Source organism: Amia ocellicauda, chromosome 2 (assembly GCF_036373705.1).
Source record: "Amia ocellicauda isolate fAmiCal2 chromosome 2, fAmiCal2.hap1, whole genome shotgun sequence".
Classification (NCBI taxonomy): domain Eukaryota; kingdom Metazoa; phylum Chordata; class Actinopteri; order Amiiformes; family Amiidae; genus Amia; species Amia ocellicauda.
The window spans coordinates 48537887-48557326 of NC_089851.1; the positions used below are offsets into that span (position 1 = coordinate 48537887).

The 19440-nt window shown below is 36.3% G+C and overlaps 1 protein-coding gene across 1 annotated transcript in view; it reads right to left on the minus strand.

The window, feature by feature from the left end:
* The window catches only part of gli3 (GLI family zinc finger 3), a 218064-nt gene that overhangs the window by 96989 nt on the left and 101635 nt on the right, over positions 1 to 19440 (minus strand). The gene's annotated exons all lie outside the window — the stretch shown is intronic.

Consider the following 19440-nt stretch of genomic DNA (forward strand, 5'->3'; position numbering starts at 1 on the left):
AGTCCATTTCTGTCTGTTGTATGTTGTTTCTTTCTGTTGTCTTAATAAATGTGAAGAAAATCATTCCTGAAGTTTCTACCTTGAGACTAAAATTTGAATGGTGAACCATTTGGTGAACCAAATACTCTTCTTAAATAATAGTAGTAGCTAACAGTTATATAATATACTAATTAGGTTAGACGACATTGCTCCTCAAGGCTTTTTCTGTTTTATTATTCATATGTAGCCTCTTAAAGTCCTTTTAAAAAATCAAGTTTCCTATTCACTCTCAATGCATTAGAAAATAGCAGCATATACAACTCAAGTCTATATAGTATTTATAGTATTTACAGTATTTAAATATGAAAATAAAATGTTGGAACTGGGCTGTGAAGCACAAGCATCAAAAACTCTCCACATCTGCTTCCAACTGTCTAGATGAACCAGAGCAATTGTGCCCCTATTCATACCCACTCGTGACCAAAGAACAATCTAAGAATCACAATGACATCAGGTTTAAAATCATAAATGATGACTTTTTGAAATTGAAAAACAAAGGAAGTGCAACTATATTGACAACTATCTTGTGGGTACAAATCAAATGATTTAAAATGTCTCAGTAAGCTGTTGAGTGATATGTTGTTATTTATCCGCCTATATTCGATTAATTGAAGCAATAATTGATAGATTATTTGATTACATTCATAATTGTTTGATATGAAGCACTACTGATTTTCTTTTTAATTATTTAATTTTGCTTGGGAATAGCAGCTTTTTACAGAACCACTGGCACAAAACACCACTTAACTATGAAAGAGTATCATCCTGCAGCACTCAAGTCATGTTTTTATTTGTTTATGTTTATTTAAAAAATAATAATAATTTGTGGAATGAAGGCAGGTACTACAACAAAGCTTCAATTAATTGTATCTTGAGTGTGAAATGAAAAAATGATAAATCAAGTAAAAAAAAATGTCTTGGATTTATTCAATTTAACAGCAGGGTGAACTGTACTATATATTATGTAGTATTAAAATACCTGCAATGCATGACTGGTCCAAGACAGATCTGTCTGAACATCATCCACAAATCCTTATCTTTTTTATACCCCCAATTAAGGAGATTCATTATTGTCCATGCCCATTTTAATATAAAATAACATATTATGCATACTAAAGTGGATATATTATATAGCAGAAAAACTAAAAATCATATACTAAAATGTATATATCATATGGCACAAAAATATAAATCATATACCAAAGTGGATATATCATATACCAAAGTGGATATTTCACATAGCATAAAAAAAATCATGTACCAAAGTGGATATATCATATACCAGAAAAAATATGCCACTCTGTAAAATAAAAATATATACCAAAGTCACGTGGTGGAGATGTTGGGTTGGACATGCGCAGTGTACCCAGTTGGTTAGAGATGAGAGTGGATCCTTCACGGGGTCACAGGCATTAGAGCCGAATGAGGGAGACATTGATCGATTATGGGCAGATGATCATTATCGCTGAGTGTACATATACATGAATATACATTTATTACAATTATAACAGTTTTTAAATTATTGGTACTGTATTTGTTGTTTGTGATGTATTAAAAGCTCTTTTTTTTATGTAATTTGGTGGTGACCAATGTGATGCTGTTCAAGTTTATAACAAACGGAGGCAGCATCACATTGACTAAACATATCAGCTAATAATCAAAATCAAGGCAAACCTATCCGAATAGTGAAACCAATCTAGTTTCATGGCTGTACAGTACTGCCCTTACATACGTATTTTAAACTGTCAATTATGTGCCTGCCACACCATTTGTGCATATACAGTATGTTAATGTTATTTTTCATTTTTATAATTATATTAACTATGGGTCGGATTAAATGACCAACCGGCTAATAGCAAACTACAAACCTATACATCATAGCAGTTACATTTCTGATTAGAAGAAAGTGGCATCTTACTAAAAATGAAGCCGCAACTGAGTACAGTTCTGTAGTTTTCTATTAGTGGTTGGGTCAAAGTTTTCATTTAATCCCGGCCTATATCACCCAGCAGTGGATCACCCAAAGATGTTTCCACTGCTGGCTGATATAGTTAATATAATATAGTTAACTCTGTACACAGCTATAGTCTAGATTGAAGTAACTATAGTGACTATAGCTGTGTATAGAGTACATATAAATATTGGTAGGCTATATAAATATACACAAATATTTTTGTGTTTTTTTTCTGAATTAATACATTAATTGGAGATTCCAATAATTCAATCATATCCAACTAATCAGGACACCTCTCTGCGGCGGGTATAGGCAAATTAATCCTCATGTCTGTGGCCCGGTGGTTATGAACAGCGCTTTGAGTTTAGTGTTGTGGGTTCGGTTCCCATGTGTGGATGTTATCTTATGTACACATTTTGTATTACATTTTTTAAATAAATAAATAAACAAATAAATATATTTCCCTGTGTTTAACGGTATCAGAGTAGAATTGTAGAAACAATTATAATGGGATTAATAAAGCGTTGAAACAGCTGGTCTTTATTAGAATGGAGTGTCAGTATCATGGCTCAGGGACTGGCCCTACACCACAGAAATGAACACACTGATGCACTAGACTTCCCATCATCAATCTTGAATTCACTGCGAGTGAGATTTTGAGTCCGCCACCTTGGGTAATAATGACCCTTCTTCTGAAAACACCAACATTGATAAAAGCATAGCCTATTAATAATAAAGTACAGCATACAATAAAACATAGCGAACAACGTATACACTAGCCTCAGAGTATACACTTGTAAACTTTAATTTAGGCTTCATGAATGGTATCTTGATTAATGCCTGCACATGAATGTCCACATCGATGTCCCCCTCATTCGGCTCTAATGCCTGTGACCCTGTGAAGGATCCACTTTCATCTCTAACCAACTGGGTACACTGCGCATGTCCAACCCAACATCTCCACCACGGGACTTTGGTATATATATATATATATTATTATTTTTTTTATTATTATTATTATTATTTTTTTGCAGAGTGACATATGTTTTCGGGTATATGATATATTCACTTTGGTATACAATAAATTTTTTCTGCTATGTTAAATATCCACTTTGGTATATGATATATGCACTTTGGTATGTGATTTATATTTTTGTGCCATATGATATATAGATTTTGGTATATGATTTTTTGTTTTTCTGCTATATGATACATCCACTTTGGTATATGAATATTTTTTTCTACTATATGATATATCCACTTTGATATATGATTGTTTTTTTCTAGTATATGCTATATCCACTTTGGTATATGATTTTTAGTTTTTCTGCTATATGATACATCCACTTTGGTATATGATTTTTTTTTTCTACTATATGACATATCCACTTAGGTATATGATTAATTTTTTATGTTTATTTTGAATTGAACGGCCCCTCATATGGAACAGCTTGTATACATATATCTACTTCTTGCACTTTGTGTTCCTTGTTAATAATTGACACTTTCTTCTTGAGCATTATATCTACATTCAGTACTTTAACATAAAACATTACATGTAAATTCTGCTTCTCATTCCAAAGTTATTTGGCAATTTCAAATACATTGAATAGTATGTTAAGTATGTAGCAAACAACATTATTTAAAGTTCATATTGTGACGATCTGCATTCGCCCCTGTCACTTTAAGGCAGTTTACTTTTTGCATTTCGTGAAGCCTATAAAATGTCCATAATACGACCCGTAGAGTGGGGGTAGCAAAAGAGTAAAAGGTGTGTCAAAGGTGAGAAGAAGAACAAAAAGTGAGGGGAAAGTGGAGACTGGGGAGAGACCCTTTTTTCAGATGGACCACTCAGCCCAGGGACGTGCAGGCGAGAGGGCGAGGTAATAACGTTGTCTGTGTATCCCGGCTCCGAGTCTTTTGAAGAGGACCTCTGCTAATGGGGAGCGGACTGGATCATGGACTGGCACTCTCTACTTGGCATTTGGTTTGACTCTGTTTCTATATTTTCTTCCCTGAACTGCTGCTACCATTCCCTGCACCTCTCTACTATTATTATTATTATTATTATTATTATTATCAGTTATTTTTTGCCATGTTCTTTCTTCTTTTCTGTCCTTCTTGTATTTTCTAGGCCTAACACTGCCGAACTTTTCCTTTATCTGTACTCCACGGATCAAAACCCACTTTCTCATATCTCTATTTAGAAGTTTAATTCTTAATTTTCTTCTCTTTTATTAGGCTTATTTCCCTATTATACTTTACATTAATACTATATCTGTAGTTTGTTATTCTCTGGTACGTCCTGTCTGTGTGTGGATGTTTGTGCTTTGTGTGTGTGTGTGTTTGTTATAGGGCCTACACATTATAGGCTTGGTCTGCTATCTTCACCCCACTGTTCTCTGGAGTTCGCTGTAATTGTCAATTTTCTGCAGGTGCACTTGTGCTGTCTCTCTCTCACACACACACATATCCCCACACACACTATCGTACATCTCTCTATTTCTCTCCTCTCTCTCTCTCATTCCCTATTTGTGCCTTAAACTTAGGTTGAGCTCAACCAGGGGGGAAAATTAATAATACATCATACCGTATTTGGAAAGTGACATGTTTTGTTTTGTGAAGTAAACGTGTTAATATTGATTTTGATTCTCCTCCAACCCTTATTGAACTTCTTTGTTTAGTTTGATTGGGACTGAAACTGTTGAATTCAACTTTGACTTTTGTTATTGTATTTTCCTTTGTTTTCTTTATTTTCAATATTTACCAACTGAAACGTTAAAATCTGTTGTGTAGTCATTGACCCTATTGCTCTGGTTAGCTAGCACAGGGTACAGGTCATGTGATCTTTCTTTCTTTGTCTTTTCTTACTCTCGCTTCCTGTTCCCTAAGATTTTACTATACCTGTGTCCTGGTGACGTTCCACGATTTCTTACTTACACTGTACTATCTGTCTTTTCTGGTGTGCTTTTATCACACCTGGCGCCCAACTTAGTGAGACCGTCACAATATATATTTGTAATATTTAATAAAGTTACATTCAAGTAAAAATGATTAATGATTTTAATTGTACTTATCCACATATATCAGTAGCTGCCAAATAAATAACAACAGTGGACAAACTAAATGTTTAGAGCAGCTCTCCAGTGGTTTGCAAAAAGTCATGTACTACCTACATTTTCTAGCTGAGTAAAGCACTTTAGGAACTTTCCAGGCAACATCTGCAGGCAAGTTTTAAAACGGCCTGCAAATTTTTTTAAATATTCACCATTTCCTTTTTTATATAAAAAATTGTCTGAAATGCTCTTGCTTATTAATGCACTTCATCCGCTGCATAAACATCTGTTTCATTCTAATGTTCTGCTACATTATTTCTTCTGGGAGAGGAAAATATTAAATCAGAATACGCTTTTGTGTTTGAATTTGCATTTGTGTTCAGGATATGCCAATGCATTGGCTTAATCAATTACATCACACAAGATCATGTGGCAATATTGCTAATTATAGGAATAAAACATCAAAACATTAATATAATTTCAGTTTTCTACTTATTAAATCATTACATTTAAAAGGATATTGTCGTCATTATTAACGGACAGATAATAACAAAAAAGCACAAGTCAAGATTTGTCATAAAATTGTAGTTCTCTCTGTGCATTACTTTTATGAGTAAAAAGCATAAAGTTTAACTAACTAAATTAACCTAATTTTAGAACAAATAGTCAAATAGTGTAAAAAATAGCCAGGAGCATCAAACCAAAGTAATGCTAACAGAGCTTATCAATTTTATATTTTGTAGTTTGGACTGTTTTTGTCTCTCCATATATACTGTTATGTTTGCTAAAAAAGTCTGAAATATTTTAATATTGGGATATATGTTTATTTTGCTTAGAACATAAGTACATAAGAACATAAGAAAGCTTACAAACGAGAGGGGGCCATTCGACCCATCGTGCTCGTTTGGTGTTCATCCTATCCAGACTATTTTTAAATGTTCCCAAACTTTCAGCTTCAACCACATCGCTGGGTAGTTTATTCCAGATTGTGACTACTCTCTGTGTAAAGAAGTGTCTCCTGTTTTCCGTACTTAGAGGGTACTTACTGCTGCCTTTTTTCCCCATTTGAATCTGGGTCATGGATAAAAATACATATTCCATGGATTTCCAAGGAAAGACATTGTCTCAAGACTAAGAGACAAAAATAGAGCCACTATTAGACAATAATCTAAGCTGAACAAGTGTTGCCACTTTAATAGCAGTCTGTAATTGAACTACTTTGATTAAATAGTATGTTTGGATTTTCCACCAAAGAACAATCAAGAAAAAAGGTCTATGACTTTCTGAAGTCCCCCAAAACGATGCAAGTCCTTAGATGAACATCTACTAATTTCTAAAAGATCCACACTTTCATAGGATGTCCCATTTCCGAACAACAAAGTTGTTTTTGTAATATTATTAAGCATTTTCAACTTTACTTTTCTAAATATTCACCAAATGCATTGTTGTATAAAACAAAACAAACAAAAAAAAACATTTCAAATTAACATTCATGGGGTCCAGTTTCAAAACAAGTTAGAGGTGTTACAGCGGGTTGAAACTGAGTAAGTCTTCCTCAACTGTCGTGAGCTGTAAGCCTACAGAAATGATGGTAGTTCATCATTGGAGGGATGACATGTTTTCAAAGCCCTGCATATCCAGCTTCTACTGCAATTACCCATCCTTGCGGTATATTATTTACACATGAACAGTACATCTGCTGGACATCATAACTCAGAGATCTGTGTAATAAGTTACCGGTGCTATGCCGTCTCTTGCTGTAACCTCTGACAAAATGCGGCATGATGACTTTTCCAAAGTCAGACTAAAACTGCTGAAGCAGAACAAAGTGCCACTAAACCTGGCTACCTACTATTTATCACACAATTTCCTGACTGATGGCTCCACGAACCAGCTGCTAAGTGCTGTGTACTCTACTGTCAGCAAACTAACATGCTAAATGGGAGACAGAGAGAGTAATGGGCACAAGTGGCAGAATCAGTTGAACTGAAGCAATTAACATTACAGAAAAAAGCAGGATTGTTGCAGAGGTTCATACATTGCACTGCATATAAATTGTAGGTCTGTCTTTCCATATTGTTATTAAGAAAGGACATTATAAAAAAAGAATGTACCCAGCCACTTAATTGAGTTCCATCCCATAATTCTCATTATAAAAATTCCCTTATCTGAAATAAATCTGTGTTACTTCAAATTCTTTCAGGTTACTCTATAAAAAATAAAAAAATAAGTCATTTATTAGTTTTAAAACCTTTAGCACAGTCATCATTAAAAAAATCTAAGATCCTGTTCATATTAATTCTGCATTACATTAAATTAATAAAATCAACCCCACCTTGGCTCATGTTATTAAGTCTATGAGCATCCTAACAGAGTTCTGTTTGTGAACTCAGAATTTAAACATTCTCATCTTAAAAGAAAGGACAGGTAAAACCATGTACTGGAAATGTATTTAGACTACTTAAACTTAAGCCCCATTCACACTGAATCAAATGCTGGCTTTTTAGTGGTATTTTGTTGCCAGCAAGGTCTGCGTGAATGGGTTTATGCCTGCATTTCATCAGCAGCAATTTTCCACCTCGGGACCTAGTCTAAACGCCAGCAACTTTCTGGCAACAGGTTTGTGTGAATGGAGCAGGAAAATGAATGCAGGCATATGATGCACCACCTCCTTGCACTGTCGACGCAGTGAGTCAGCTAACTGACTCAGAAATGGCGAAGGTTTAAAATAATGTAGTCACAGCAATTCTGAGTGTTATTGATGAACCAACAGGTTGGTGATGTATCTAATGCTAACTATTGTCACTTATATGTCAGAAGTTATACCAATCAATCATGCAAAATATCTCTACACATAGGCAAATGTGTTAGACTGCACTGCAGTGTATACTGATGGTAGTTTGTTTCAAGTTATTTAATTTGATTTTAATTTGACTTTAAAAAATGAAAAATAAAATAAGTAGTTGTGTATAGTTCATAAGACTTTTGGCAGATATAGATACCACACAATGTAATGTCATGCTTTTTGTCCATTTATTTTAGTTGATTTAACTTTGCTGCAGTATATGTCAAGACCCCACACAATGCCTCTCGTTACGCGGCCATAAACCGAGAGCGAAGTATCATAATGGGTTCACTGGTTCAAATGACCTGTGACCTCTGGGTCCAGGGACAACACCACAAAAACACACAACCATACAGCCTGATGACCTGGTCATAGTGTGAAAACACATCCTAGATTGATGTATCATTTGTGTTTCCCTCCTGACTATTTGTTCTTGGTAGTGAGTCCGAACTGTACCAGCTGGTTCAAACCAAAAGCCCAGTAAATACAATGGAAGGAACCTGGCAAAAAGGCCAAATGTTGCCTGCATTTTGCAGGCATTCCAGTGTGAATGGGGCTTTAGACTTAATTACTCTAAAGTCACCAGTAAATGAGGTGATTTCTGTTCTTCCTTACTGCCATATTTATATAGCTTACTAACTGTGCATCACACAGAAGCACACGGTAGTCATTTATTTGGCTTTCACAAGAGCTGATAAGAACAGCTTATTTAAACTACTCTGAAGTTTACTTTAGAATCTTGTCTAAATAGACTTTGCCACCTATTTCAAACAAACAGTTCACTTCATTAGAAAGGCAGTTTTGCAGAAGAATAAGACCACTTGAGGAGAATTAAACAAAGCTCAAGAAAAAAAAAAACTATGCTTGGGAGGACATGTCGAGGGTCTCGCTGCAATGCATGGCATTGATGAGGAACAGCACTTCAAAAGCTTTTTTCCCCTTTACCTTAAATGCTTCACCCATGTAAATACAGAGCTGCCCCCCTTGGAAATCTGCAAATCGCAGGCCCTGGGAGATGATAATTGCTCACAAAACACACACACACACATACATACATAACTGAAAGACATGCTATACTAACCAAAGCATATAACTACAAGTTACAGTACACGTCTGAAATCAGCACACAATACTCCCCTCACTTCCTCCATGATCTTCCAACAGACACCAGCATTCTTAGTGATTAGTATGTAGCTGAAAAGTCTTAAGTAAAACCAGCAATCCTTTGCTTCTCCTGTTCGTAGGCTCCATGAGGTTCAGCAATGAAGTATACTGAAACACTAGGGTAAAAACTAATGGTGTGAGGGACATCTAAGTCTTATTCAGGGAATTAAGTCAACTTAAGAGTGCTACTCTTTTCACTCTAAACCCTGATTGCAAAGTTAGTGCAGAACAGTGAAGGGATCATGTCTTATATATTTTTTCTGTATCATGCTTTTTTCTGGAATTAAGGTCACTGAATTGTTTAAATTAAGTCTCCACAAATACTGCACCTTTGCAACATGAAGATCCAAAACATTTTGTGCCATGGAGATAGCCCAGACTTGGTGGTATAAAGATAGAGAACTGCACTGTACTGTATGTAAGTACAAGATTTAAATAGTTTGGTAATTAAAAAAGTTTCTATATACTCTGTCTCTACTAAAAGGAAAGGCAGCCACTTTGACCAAAGATCACTTGTCAGTTTGTTCTCAGTTTCTTTTAACATGACTGCATGCTGTACTCAAAACAGAATTCAATAACCTATAGCAGGGATGGTGAACTTTTTTGGCTGGAGTGCCCAAAGTCTAGTTTGTATATTTTGCTAAGTGCCAAAGGGTGCCAATAATAAATTCGGGATATAAAAGTTTATACAGGGGCTAAACAGCATTTTTTTAACCAATACTTATATTATTTGTTTTTGTTGTAATTAAGTTATTAAGCAAACATGCTAAAAAGTATGCCCCTCTTGGCATGCGTGCCACAGGTTCGCCATCCCTGACCTATAGTAACAGCAACATTTATTATTACCAGGTTCTAATGGTTCAACTAATCATAGAGTTTAAAACACTGCTAAATGTGAGTGAAATTACTTAAATTGGAAAGGATGAGGAAGCAAAGCACTGTTTTCAGTTAATGTGAACAGTGCCTTCCAATCTGTCACAAGCTATTTTGAAGACAATTCTACAGTTGAATGGACAGAACTATTAAAAAAAAAAAAATGTTTTGTTTGACAAAGAATTAGGGCATGTCAAGAAAGACTGGTCACCAGCCATTGCAGCTAGATTGAGTATGCAAAGATAATGAGTTTTTTCAAAGTAGTTTTAGTCCTTTAACAACAGTTTAAAGTATAATGTCATTAAAACTAATTAAGAATAATACAATATTTTTAAAAAAGCACAATGTATGAAAATCATCTGGTAAATGGGACTTCCCTATGCCCCAGTGCCATTATAAGTCAAGCAACAATTGTTTATAAACTTTTTTTTTAATGAACCTGTAAGGTTTTGCATAAACATTACATTATTCTTTCTTTTTCTTTCAATACATAGGTCATTAACACATGATTACAAACATTCTTAATGAAAGGGTAATTAAAGACCATCTTTGACCAGGCTCATTAATTTTAATGAAACAACACAGAGTTTAAGAAAATGCAGCTAATGGTATCTTTACAAAGGATAATTGCATCACTTTTTATTGAAGGCTTTAATGATTCAGAAGAGGAAACTAAGCTTAAAGCAGGAAATTTAACTCTACTGTATCAGGCCATTTAAAACAGAACACACCCTTTCAAAAAAGACTTGAAGTTGCTATTCATTAGACAAGAGCAAACTAAAGTGGTCAGAAGCACAAGAAATGATAGGGATTAAGTGGTACATACTCAGTGCAAGGCTCAAAAACAAATGTTTTCAAAACTTTCAGAAGGAACAATGTTCAACGCAAAAACCTATACAAATCCTATAAAAAGCTATAAAAAAAGCTTTAACTGTTACTTGAAATATGTAAAGACAACAATACAATATGTATTTGTAAATTAACAAATTTATATAAATTTATAATTAATGTATCCTGTGTTTAACAAGAATGCATCATGATATGTACAGTTCATCCAAATAATTAATGACAAACCCACCAACTGCACTAGATAGTGGAGGTTTCTAATTCCAACAGTCTTTTAAGACTTATTTGCATCAAGGAAATATTATAACGGTTATACAAATATTTATACTCTTTATTTTTTTTCACAGATAACTATTTACTGTGAGTGTAGCATATGGAGGTAGCACTGAAATAGTGCAGCATATCTGTCACATAATTCTGTAAGAAATAACAAAGTTTGGGTTCATATGGAGTCATTACATATAATAAATCAATTGCAGTACTGAACTGTGATTAATGTCAGCATAATATAGGGAATGCACACTAAAATTGGCAAACTAAAAAAGAACCACTGCTGGTAACTTGGAACAAATGATGTTACTAAGTTACTGCTGCCAAAATTAACACTTCTTAAAGTACATGATCTTATAGTTTAAACATGTTAATTTACACTGCTATTTAGATTAAATTGAATTAATTTGAATCTGGTGTATATTTAAGAGGATTTTCTAAAGAAAATACCACTACTAATCCCTTTAATAATGGCTCTCCGTATGGTATCAAAACTGTCTCCATGTTGTCTTGTGCACATGATTACAGAATATAGCTACGTCTTTGGTACTTTCATTACTAATGCCCTGTTTCCAATGGCGGATGCGTACGGACGCGTCCGGCCCCGGATCCTTAAACGGGTGTTTCCACTGGCTTAAGCATCTGGAGAGAGGCAGCTAGATCCCTCAGCGTGACGTGGACGTTCAGTACAGTCACCTGGATGTTGTCGCTAGGGGGAGCCCTCGAGTGGATGTTTAGCAGGACGAAGGAGCAATGAGGGATGTTGAGTGGGACGCATGGGACGATGAGGGATGTTGTGCTAGATGCAAGCCGACGGAGGGTACGGTCTGGACGGACAGCAACCTATTGTGGTCACACTACACGATTTCTACAATCCGACACGATTTTATGAACAGTGGGCAGCTCACCAATATTTTACACCGGATTTATGTCTTTTGCGTCGTGAAGGAGCGCACACACCCGAGCGCTTCAGTACAGGGGAACACACACTATTGATCTGAAATCCTTGTCTGCGTCACAGCTTAGAAACATTGCTAGACTAAGACAATTCCTCTCGTTACAGGGCACTGAGAAATTGATACACGCATTTGTTACATCTAGATTGCAGTAATCCAATGCCATTCTGTCAGGCAGACAAACAGAGCTATTTCGGCACTTCAGTTAGTCCAAAATGCTGCTGCAAGAATCCTAACAAAAACAAAAAAACATGAACAAATCACTCCAGTATTGGCTTCTCTTCACTGGCTGCCCGTGCACTACAGGATACACTTTAAAGTTATTAACATTTAAAGCACTAAAGGGACTGGCACCTACCTACCTAAAAGATCTCCTTATCGAATACACTCCAGGTGTGGCCATCCACACCCAAGGTCTGATGAGCCATCGCAACCCAAAGCCTGTTGATGATCCAACCCCCCCCACCCCCAATGGCCATCGAGGGGCCTCCTCCAGAGGGAAGACCACAGCCAGCAGCACCGATAAAGAACTTTCTGATCTCCTTGCTACTGTAATAACTATACTGCCTGGAGGGGAGGCAACCATTAGGCCTAGGCCCTAAGCCATGGACCCCCAGAGATTAATTTTCTCCTACATGCCATCCATAGTTTTTAGTTTTTCTCTCCTCCGTGCCTAAATGGTTTATTTACTTAAATGTTCACTCACTTTATTCTAGATCATGTAAAATGTTTAGAGGTCTATATTCTATTTTATTGTATTAATGTATTTTATTTTGCTGTACGTTTGTTGTATGTTTACCAGTCTGTAAAGCGCTCTGTGGCTACCCTGCGAAGGGCGCTATACAAATAAAAATTGAATGATTGATTGATAGTGTGACCCCGGCATTATTTTGAAATTGGATATGTAGAAATTATTATTATTCATTACTTTGACATGAAAAAAGTGGGAAGGAATGAAAAAACTAGACTTGACAAACTGTTTATCTTTCAAAAGATGTATTTTTTTTCCGGTATAGTAACAAAGTTAAAGGTTTCAAGAGATATTGTCACAAAGTTAAATTAAATAGCCTATACTCCGTTTGCACCCACCTCAGCTGGGATTTTATTGTACTTTACTATTGTAAATATTGTATATATATATATATATATATATAAAAACACAACATCATACGTAACAAATCGTAAGACTTCAGTGTCGTTTTGGCCTAAAACAAAACATAAAAACACTTCCCCAAATCGTAGAAAACAGTGCAGCCAAGCCTGAATTCTAGCATAATCATTAAAGAAAGAATACATATTGTCATTGGACCCCTGTCATAATTTGATTGATGATCGCGTCATAGTCAGCTCCATTATTATTGCATTAAAAACATGCTCTCTGCAAGACATCCAGTTCGCTTCAATGTTCATGCAGTTAGAGCTGGATGCTGACGTCCAGACCACTTTCCTGTCCGTCCAGACCTTACCCTCCGCCGGCTCGCATCAAGCACAAAATCCCTCATCGCTCCTCCGTCCTGCTAAACATCCACTCGAGGGCTCCCCCTAGCGACGACATCCAGGTGACTGTACTGGACGTCCACGTCGCGCTGAGGGATCTAGCCCCTACAGCATCTGGACGCGTTTTGTGAATGGTTAACTATCTGGTATCAGACGTGGCCGTAAGCATCCGTCACGCCCACTAAGGAAATACTTCGCATTCAGAAGTGGAGATGTGTGCTAGACAGACAGGGAAGAGATCAGCTACATTATGTTGGAAGATATAATCTCAAGTGTCGTGTGGGATCACAAAGAAATTACAGTTTTATTAGCAGCATGGAGTGAAATCCATGTACAGAAACAATTACTGCTTACAGTTAATATCCAAGTGTATTAAAAACATGCCGAACATGGATTTCACAGGACCCCAGTGCAGTCATGTTACTAGTTAAAAATAAACTGAAGGATAATAATCAGATCGTAGCAGCCAATATTATTAATATTTTATGAACAGCTGGACGGTGTTTCAGGCTGTTGTTTTGTGAATGGTGTGCAGGGACAATCCGCAGAGACAAACAATATGAAGGCGAACACAATTCAGTTAACGTGTGCCCATTTACAAGTTAAATGAAAACAAATACAGCAGATCTGGGTTTCCCTCTAAAACATTAAGGGCTGGTTTAATAAATGTGTTCATAAGTCCATAAACGCCATGACTGAAACGTGCACACTTTAGTTAAATTATAACCTGCTATGTTGTAGCTGCTGTTACTGTATGATTAATCATGAAATGTGTGTATTTTGTGTCAACTGTAACTTGCCCTGGTTAACGACGTCTGCTAAGTAAATTAAAAATAATACGGCACAAAGTGTTGCTAGCAGTTACAAATCTGTAGTAAGAGTAATAAGTTAATAGAGTCAAGTTGTGCCATTTAAAATACAGTGAGGGAAAAAAGTATTTGAAAGAAATGATTAGTATATAATTTTAATGGTAGGTGTATTTTAACAGTGAGAGACAGAATAACCACAAAAAAGTTATAAATTGATTTGCATGTTAATGACTGAAATAAGTATTTGACCCCTTCGACTTAGTACTTGGTGGCAAAACCCTTCTTGGCATTCACAGAGGTCAGACGTTTCTTGTAGTTGGCCACCAGGTTTGCACACATCTCAAGAGGGATTTTGTCCCACTCCTCTTTGCAGATCCTCTCCAAGTCATTAAGGTTTCGAGGCTGACGTTTGGCAACTCGAACCTTCAGCTCCCTCTGAAGGAGGTTCTCACCCAAGATTTGACGGTACATGGCCTCGTACATCGCCCCGTTTGATGCAGTGCAGTTGTCCTGTCCCCTTAGCAGAAAAACACCCCCAAAGCATAATGTTTCCACCTCCATGTTTGACAGTGGGGATGGTGTTTTCGGTGTCATAGGCAGCATTCCTCCTCCTCCAAACACGGCGAGTTGAGTTGATGCCAAAGAGCTCGATTTTGGTCTCATGTGACCACAACACTTTCACCCAGTTCTCCTCTGAATCATTCAGATGTTCATTGGCAAACTTCAGACGGGCCTGTACATGTGCTTTCTTGAGCAGGGGGACCTTGCGGGCGCCGCAGGATTTCAGTCCTTCACGGCATAGTTTGTTACCAATTGTTTTCTTGGTGACTATGGTCCCAGCTGCCTTGAGATAATTAACAAGATCCTCCCGTGTAGTTCTGGGCTGTTTCCTCACCGTTCTCATGATCATTGAAACTCCACGAGGTGAGATCTCGCATGGAGCCCCAGACCGAGGGAGACTGACAGTTATTTTGTGTTTCTTCCATTTGCGAATAATCGCACCAACTGTTGTCACCTTCTCACCCAGCTGCTTGGCGATGGCCCATTCCAGCCTTGTGTAGGTCTACAATCTTGTCCCTGACATCCTTGGACAGCTCTTTGGTCTTGGCCATGGTGGAGAGTTTGGAATCTGATTGATTGATTGCTTCTGTGGACAGGTGTCTTTTATACAGGTAGCGAGCTGAGATTAGGAGCACTCCCTTTAAGAGAGTGCTCCTAATCTCAGCTCCTTACCTGTATAAAAGACACCTGGGAGCCAGAAATCTTGCTGATTGATAGGGGATCAAATACGTATTTCCCTCATTAACATGCAAACCAATTTATAACTTTTTTGCAATGCGTTTTTCTAGATTTTTTTGTTGTTATTCTGTCTCTCACTGTTAAAATACACCTACCATTAAAATGACAGACTGATCATTTCTTTGTCAGTGGGCAAACGTACAAAATCAGCAGGGGATCAAATACTTTTTTCCCTCACTGTACATATCTACTAGCACATCTTGATATCAATAACATCAATAACAATAATAATAAATAGCAATTTTTTATTTTTATTGTTGTACATGGAAATGTTTTCTTATGGTAATGTAATACTTGTTTGAATATAATCTTGTCTATACACGTTTAGCTCTTCCTAATATCTGTTAACAGAAACGTGTATTTATTACGCTGTCTTCAATCATGTAAAGCATAAAGAATAAAATAGACACAAAAGTCCTTTCCACATCAGGCTCTGTCGCTCGTAGTGTTGTTTTCTGTATTTGTTTTTAAAACGAAACATAAACCAAACCCACAATCGCTCTGCTCCTCCCACAACAGGGGACAAACTTGCTACAATGGCCTGGTTTTACAAAAAAGCTCTGGGACACGTCCCCGGTCGAATGCATCTGGCACGGCACGGCATGGCACGGACACTTAAGCCAGTGGAACCAAGGCACAACTGACAAATCTGAGGCTAGTTGATAGCAGGCAGGTACTTGCCTTTCATGCATTTCAATTCCTTTCAATCCTATATTCTGTGAAGGAAAACTGCAAATAATGTTGCCTTTAGCATGTTTCTGGGAGGCTGTAATAAGTGTATTTTCAAATATTCTGTGGGGCCTGTTACAGTTTTCTGTGGATGGATTCCAAATTAGAATGTGTTTAATTAGAATTTATTCTTGTTTTGCTGGAATGTTAATTCTAGGAAAGTAGAGCAGACTTTTACTAAGGCTACCAGGATATTTTGCCCCATGACTTAACCATCTAACACCATCATTCATCACTGTACAACATGATGGGTGAGTCTGAATTTCCCTTCCTAATAAATCAATACAATCCTCTTTCCTGTCTATTGTCTGAAATTTAAGTTTATGGTTTATGGCTGAAAGAAAAAAAGGAAGAGGAAATGCATGCCACATTGTTGCCACACGATATATGGCAAGATGAATAGTGAAAAGGACAGATATCACATGCCAGTTTTCAGAAAGCAAGAAAATAGTAGCTTAGGAACAAAATATACTTCAAAAATACAAGAAAATAAATAACTCTGTTCATTAAATAGTTGTATTTTAAACACTGTCACTTTCTGTAAGTAAAATAAGTTTCTACAATAATTGGATGCCAGGTGTATTAAAACGTCCAAAAAAGTCCAACGAAGACTTAAAAAAAATGTTGTTTTCAATATGAGGAACTTTTTAATTTATTAATTTATTATTTACATTTTCAAATATGTATCAGCATGTTTGAACCAAACATCTAAGATATCCAGCATTGTTTGAAAGGTAGAGATCTGAAATATGCATAGAAATCAGTCTCAATCACAGTCACAACCACTTAGCCTACATATTGTCACAACAAATATGTTGTTTTCCTATAAAAATGCAGTGATGTTGAGAAGGAAATAGCGATGGTGATGGGGAGGGGGGAGGGGGTTGAAGCCATTTACTCTGGCAGCTCAGTTGCCTGATTACAAATAGAAGCCCAGCATCTGCAAGGAATTTAGTGGACTTGCATTTAATAAACTGTTACCCAGGCAAATTGCACAGTTAGCTCTTTGTTTAATCGGGAAATATGTATGGTTTCTGATTGTATGTTCCTCTTGTGCCCATAATGGCTGTGAGTGAAGGATATTTCTTTTGGTCTGTGGGGAGCAGCAATCTATCTAATACATTTTTCTGAATTATTCCAGATTGAGCTAAGCTGAACACGAGAACAAAGCATTGCTTCCAGAGCACAGAGGCTGTCTGAACTCCCAACTGAGAAGTTTTACAGAGAGATTTAATATTAGAAATCCTGCAGAAAATTGAGAACATTCTATGGATTTCTGTTTAAAAAGTGGAAACCACATCTCTTATCTTGACATATATGTAGACAAATATATTTCCAAAAGTGCATGTCCACCCAAAATAATTAAAAATATGCATTTGTTCTGTTTTAGCTACTTTGGATTGTCATATAATTCTTTCAGAATTCAGAGAATTCTTCAGAAAAATACAACTATTTAATGTTTTTTAAAGTTAGTACATTGTTGCTGATTTAATCAATAATTGTTCTATTTATTAGGTTCCATGTATATAATTAATCACTCCATTTGTTATAACTGCAAGTGGTCTAAGTCAAAACAAATAGATCTTTGTCTTCTATTACTCAATTTCTTAGCAGACACCCTTATCCAGGGTGACTTACATGTGATACATTGTAAGAAATTATGTTTACATTTTACAGATTTATACAGCTGGTCATTTACTGGAGCAATCTAGGTAAAGCACCTGGGACTGAACCCACAAACCTCCACTCAAGAGCCCAGAGCCCTAACCAATACTGCCCTCCTACCAACATTACCTTTTACAATTAACAGATTCTTAGCTTGATTAATGAGCAGATACTCTTTTACATTGTTCTTCTAAAGGTATAGTCAAGAAGGCTATCTACAATATGTACCTTTTTCTATATCTGTAAATAATAAGTTTTTAAACTGTTATAATTTTACTACTCTAAACATTTGTTTGTATTATATATCTTCCTGGCGTGAAAGCTGTTGTGTGCTAGTATAAAGTGACCAAATGGACATCGATGGATCTCCTTGACAACAAAGTCACTCAAAACACTATTTACTGTTGAGGGTACAATTATGTTATTGTTTGGCAAATGTCTGAAAACACCTATCAATTTAACAACAACTGTTAAGTTGTTAATAGTATTTTGTGCATTCATCATAGTTAACATTTGTGATCAACAGCCTTTTTGCGAGGGTTTTCTTAGCACAACTTAGTTATTGTTCAAGTTTACAGGGCTTTTAACATGAATCTTAAATAAAAATCCCTGAACAGTCATGGGTGCACTAGGTAATTAGTGAAATATTACATTTATCACTGTTCTTTTGCATTCATTGAAATCCACCTGCAACTGTTCATGCCCTGCATAAAGTAATCCATTGGTGCTTTTCAAATACAATTTTCCAATACGCTTAGCTGTGAGCAGAAGTGTAAATTCACAGCAAGATAACCATTCTTTTTCAATTGAAGTGAACATGGTTGTAATAAAATACATGGGGCGTGCACTGCCAGACTGAAATGCACTAGGTGTAGTGTGTGATCTAAGTGCCTTTCCAGACCAGTGGCCTTTGTTGTTCAACAGTGCCTGACTGCAAATGGAGATATTGAGTGTGACCTGCTGATACACTAAGCACAGCAGCCTCAGAAGTGAACTGAAAAGCCTAATGACTACTACGAGTTAAGAAACTCAAGAGCAAAAAAGCATTTTCAAACATAGCAGAAACATACTTAGGGAGGCAGGTGTAGCATGGTACAATTTACATGCTAGCTAAATAGATGTCCAAAACCAATAACTATGCCAATGGCAACTTTCTACACCTTCATTAGTAGCATCAAATATTGAATTATGTTCTGAAATTGTCTCTTTTGTTCTAATGAAATAAACAAATCAGTAGATAAAGTTAATTAAAGATATTCTGAAGCATTTGTTAAGACAGGGCACTAGACTAAAATAAGAATCATAACTGGCCCAGTACTTGACTTTTAACCAGAGGTCAAACCTTTTAAACTTTATTTTGTTTTTCATTAGAATAACCTGATGGTGTAATAGAATGCTTTCTGACATTTTTCTTTTTCTGGAACATCCCACAAATAAG